A 6,083-nucleotide genomic window follows, 5' to 3' on the forward strand; every position below is an offset into this window, starting at 1 on the left:
ATAAGTGGTATAGAAAATAAGTTCAGAAGAAGGAGGAGGATATTGCAGACTGGGCTGGAAATGAAGAGTTTTATGGAAAAAAAAACAGGTAAAAATTTTTTTTAGCAGATCAAACATATTACTTCATGTTAGTAAAGGAAGTACACAAAATGTTTAAGTTTGTGAAACATCTGTGACCTTTTCAGTAAAAGATACTGTACCTAAAATTACAAAAAGTTGCCTGTTATTCAACATTGATTCAAAGTACAAACCAAAGAGGTGAAATGTAATTTTGTCCTTAAAAAATTAACACAGAAAGCAATTTGAAAATGAAAAAGAAATATAGTTACTTTATCTCTATGGCTAGTTGTAATTGTCTAGTTACTTTTTAAAAAAGGCATGTCTTAGAAATACAAAGATTAGAAGATTTCACTTAACTCTGCAGAATGTATACATACAATATCCGTTTGTATGTATCAATTTACCAAAATTAATTTACAAATTGATAAGGGTTGACTTTAAACAAATTTATAATAAATTTACCGATATCTGGAAAACAGATGGAAGTAAGCAAAAATAAGAAGAATCTACATTATTCTGATTTTATTGAATGAACTCATAAAAGTCCATCTTTCTAACTACTCATACCAACAAATCATTATGATTCTTAGTCCTGCACTCAATTTTTATAGCATGAAGTAAGTAATCTACCATGTCTTCCAATTTGTCTTAAATTATCTTGGATTTCTAACATTGAGAACACCATTACCCTTGAACAAGAAAAGATATAGTATATTTGCTATATGATCTACTCATGCCAGTATACAAAAATATATACATTTCTAATCAGGCTGTTTTTCAATGCCTTTTAAAATATAGTGCTTCATAATCTCAGATGATAAAAAATTTATCTGTCTATAGTAGTGGCTACCTTTCAAGTAAATAGAAGATAGATTCACACCTTTAAGTATTTATACATAGTGATGGTATATCATATCCACTCTATTTCTAATCAGCTAAAAACATGAGTCTTGAAAAAAAGATAGTAACTTCTCTGGAGGCAAAAGCATGTGTGTGTGTATAGAAGCACGTGTACGGATATGTAGGTGTGTGTGTGCATGTGTGTACAGGTGTCAATGAGAGCTGCTCCCTCAGATGGGCACTAGGCTAACGCCGTCACCTCTTCAGGCGTCTGCTCTGGTCTACCCTCATTGAGACCCGCCCCGACTAGCCCATTTACTAATGAAAGCTATCCTCTTCCTAGTAATCTCCCTCTCTCTGCTCTACTTTTTCTCCTATAGCACAAATCACCTTCTAAAACAGTATATAATTTATTTATCTTTCTTACTTACTGCTTGTCTTTTCCTGCTAGAATGTAGGGATCTTTATCTGTTCCATGCACTGATGTATGGCAACAGCCTAGACTAAAGCCTGGAACACAGCAATCACTACTCAATCAGGATCTGTAGAACTAAAGTGAAATGAAACGAATGAGACCAGACACACACAGTCACACACATACAACAAAAAATCGAACAGTTTCTCTGTGGACATAACTGCACATAGAAATATGCTACTTTTTGTAAAGCGGAGTTAACTATGTCTCTTGGATGGGGTTGGGGATAATAAAAAATTCTGCCTTTAAGGGATATTAAATTCATAGCCTGACACCTAAATTACATGTTTATCAGATGAACTTGAAGCCACCTCTACTGCTGCAGCTCCCGGCTCAGCTGTCACGTCCTGAGGGTCACCTTCACTGGCCACCTCACCTAAGAGCCCCCGTCACTCTCTAGCCCTTATCTTCCTTAATTTCCTTCATAATTAGGATCCCTGCATAATATTATGTTGAAAATTTGTTTGTTTATTGTCTATCTCCTCCAGGAAAACAGGGACCTCGTCTGCCTTCCTTACTGCTCTATCCCATGTGTTTGGGCCAGTGCCTGACACATTTGTCGGCGTGAATGCACTGGGAATTCGCACGCACTTGTGTTGTTCTTCACATGAGAATGACACAATTGTTGTCTCCAGATCTGAAGTTGCTAAGCAAGCATTTGTATTATTCCTTCACTAGTAAACAAACAAACAAAAAATAGTTCTTCATGCTTCATACCATATCGAGTGAGATGGTTAAAAGGTTTGGATAGAAACATGCTAGATATTATTCCACCAAATGTCAATGAAATTCAGTATTGACCTGGAAGATAAAATCTTAAATATTATTATTCAAAAGTTTTAGATTTGCTCTTTGTTTTTTCTGAGTAAAACCATATTCATTAGGTTGAATTATAAGTAAAGACGGTGATTTAAAATTCTGTGACATTCCACATGACTTAAAGATGTAAGCAAGGCAAATGTAAGAGTAAAGAGCAGTTTAGACCCCTTTGCTCTTTAGTCTTACTTCTCTGTTTCCCTTCTGGACTGGGTGACAACAGCAGGATTGAATGACATTGCTGCTTGTGAGTGACACTATCAGGATTGATAATGGGTGGCAAATGCAAAAAGAAGCAAGACTCTAAAAAATACCATTCTGGGCCAGCCCTGATGGCCTAGCAGTTAAAGTTTGGTGCTCTTACCACTTCAGCGGCCCGGGTTCGCTTCCTGGTCTTGGAACCACACCACCTGTCTGTCAGTAGCCATGCTGTGGCATCATCCCACATAGAAGAACTGGAAGGACTTCCATCTAGGATATACAACTATGCACCGGGGCTTTGGAGAGGAAAAAAAAAAGAGGCAGACTGACAACAGATGTTAGCTCAGGGCGAATCTTTCCCTGAAAAAAACCCTATTCTGTAAAGGGCGTTGTTTACTCTGTCCGTTCTGTCTGGGCCCACAATCTTCACCAAAACTATCAGTTGTGAATACATCTTTAAAATACTTAAAAGGATGTTTTAGATTTCAGAACTTGATAAAGTTCACAAAAGAAACTGATGAAGAATTATAGAAACCACACTTTGAGATTAACTATATAACTGAAGCACAAATGTGTTAGGTATTTGTCTTTACTAAAATGTTTCAAACTGTTGAGAGTATAAACAAGAAACGTCCTTCTTTTTTCCAATGCCTCCCCAACAATACCAAAGGGCTTCCGTTTTTTCAGAGAGTGGCTCCTATGGTACCTTACACATATTCTCTGCTTTTCAGGCACCTTATTGGAACAGTCACAATCTAAGATCAGAGAATCAATCCTGTCAACTTGAAACCATCAGCCTCCAGCTCTTCTTCCCTCCTCCCGCTCGCCAATCCCCAGTGCAAGAGAGCTCGAGATGGAGGCAGTGGGGGCAACCCAGCTCTCGGGCACCTGCTTCTCCTGCCTCTTCTAGGCTTGGTGCCCTTGGCTTGTGGCAGAGGGAAGGGAGAGGGTAAGGGCAAGTGCTTCCCTGCTTGACCGGGCGAGGACGCAGTCTTCGTTGACTGGATGTTGATAACTTCTACCTGGCAATGTCCAAAGCTGGATGTCTTTGGCTGCAAGCCAAAGTGAGGCTTCTCTGAGGGAGCCTGCGGGGCCCCCACTCCCTGGCTTCCTGAGGGTGGACATCTGGCTCCAGCTCCCTGGCCCCCTTCATTCCTCATGCTATAGCTCTTCCGTCTTGCTGCTCAGCCCACTCACCTCCCCTGGTATTCACACCACCGGTGGGAAACCTCACTATCCTCGCCACACCAGGGGATGGGCATGGGGCTACTGTCCATTGTCCTGGCCTCTCAGTCCATCAGGTGCAATTTCTGCTTCCCTACTCAGCTCCAGGAGACCAGCAAATCCATGGCCAAGCAAACGTCCAACAGAGAAGAGAGACGTGTCCCCCCCCCCTTTCATAAACTCAATCTTCAGAAGTGATTCGCCTTGAGCACACTCCACTCCAACTACTTTTGGGAACAGCTTGTCCACAGACGTTGCTTTCTCCACAATAGGCGTCCTTTCCCTCTCTTGTTTCTTTGACTAACAGTAGATAGGAGTGCTGGTGGTGGTGACAGGGCTGGTTGTGACACTGCTCAGTTGATACTGTGCGGTTATTAAAAGTTATTTTAAGTTACGATGTGGAGCATTTGATGCATTTTATTTTCAGTGTTGGGGCATAATCACAGTTACAGGGCAATGGAAAACCTGTTTTCAATGTTATAGATGTGTTTTTGAGAATTAACTATTCATGTTTAACCAGATAATCAACAGAGGTTTTCTTTTTGAAAGAAAATGCTTTTCAATTATTAATCAAGTTACTTCTGCTTTCAAAAGCTGCTGTTTCTGATGTACACTGAACACACGTGTGGAATCTTTTGTGCCAGACTTCTGTTTTCAAGCACTCTAATGTGAGAAGGGTGGTTAGAAACAACAATCCATTAAGGTTTCTACTTAACCTTTTCAGGACTGAACTGTCTCTCGTTAAAATTTTTTCCCTGCATTATGATGATGTTTGCCATTTACATGCTTATGTTTAGCCTATTTCTCGTACCGGGCAGCAGGCTCTACACATTCAGTCCTTTAGGGGTTTACTTTACAACTGTGTGCTATAAGGTTTATCAGCAACCAAACAGAAAACTGAGTAGGTTTATACCACAATTTTGTAGAAGAAAAATCTGCTCAGCTCTATATTTCATCCATGAACAATTTACAATGTGGGCAGTTTCAAGGAACAAGGAAAAATAAAATGTAAAACCAAAAAAGCAATGTAAAAATTTTAAGTTAAACATACAAACAGTTCCTGAGAGCAAGAATTCTTGAATAGGATGGAATCATTTTGCAGTAGGGTTTTTAGATTGTTTCTTCCAGGCCCATGGTTTCCTTGGGATCTGTAACTTTATAATCTTCGCTTTCTTCTATTTTCACTTTAAGTTGTTTAGTTAAAAAACAGGCTAACATTCAGCATTTGAATGGCCATCACTAACACCATTACTACTTAAGAAGCACACATTCTTCTTTCATCGACCTATTGTGTATATAAATTATTTTCATTCCTGTTATTGATTCACTATTTAATCCAGGTTTCCCTTCAAAACAGATTTCTGTTAATTTTTCATTGCCAGCGACAATGTATTGGCTGATTATATGTGAGTTTTAAACTGATTTACTATTATCTGTTGACTGAATCTGGTAACTTTGGGGGGAGTAATTTTACTTTTTAAAGTGGAAGATACCTTATAATTCATACACAGGATAGAATAATTAGTGTTTTTATTAAGAAAACAGCTTAACCATGTATCTAAACATTCAACAGAGTTGATGTAGTTGAGAAAGCAGATTTTTTGTTGATTCTTTTGCAGGACGTGGGGAAAAAAACACTTTTTTTTATCGTATGAAATTGATTTGAATGCGTGAAAACTTACATCACATTAATTTTGAGATGATTCAGATAACTTAATCATTTTGGCAAGCTGAGTGGCGATGGTAGGTGACAAAAGTGGGTATGACAGCACACGCACTGTCTCTCTGACTAAGCCACTAAACCTTGGGAGTGGGCTGACTAGCAGTGACTTATCGAAAGCCATTCATACCAACTCTTCTGCCTGGCACGGAAAGCACTCCGAAGTGTTGCCACCTGATTCTACATGAATCCCACCAGCCCCCGCTGTTTCTCTTTGACTGGTTGCAGTCACTGACCCACGCTCAATTCTGCTTCTGAGGTGGCCTCAGTGTGCCTCCCCAGATTTATGAGGTACTCACCCCCAGTACCTCAGAATGTGACTCTATTTGCAGACAGTACCTTTGAAAAGGTAATTAAGGCTAAACGAGGTCACATGAGTATGCCCTAGTCCAATACGACTGGTGTTCCTGTAAGACGGGGACTTTGGAGACAGACCTGCATACAGGGGGAACACCGGGTGAACATGAGACAGCTGTCCACAAGCTGGGACAGAGGCCTTTGGAAGAAAGGACCCTGTCTTGGACTTCTAGACTCCAGAACTGGGAGGAAGTAAATCCGCTGTGTGGGCCACCCAGGATGCGTACCTTGTTGTGGCAGCATGAGCAAAAGAACAGTCTGCCTTTGCCCCTCACTGAAAATGTCCCTCCCTGTCACCACATCTATCCAAACTGTCACTCGGCATGCAGCTTAAACAGCACTTGGTGAAGTTACTGTGACACACAGTCCTCTCACTTCCGTTTCTGATCA

The sequence above is a fragment of the Equus caballus genome, chromosome 6 (assembly GCF_041296265.1).
Source record: "Equus caballus isolate H_3958 breed thoroughbred chromosome 6, TB-T2T, whole genome shotgun sequence".
In the NCBI taxonomy this organism is placed as follows: Eukaryota; Metazoa; Chordata; class Mammalia; order Perissodactyla; family Equidae; genus Equus; species Equus caballus.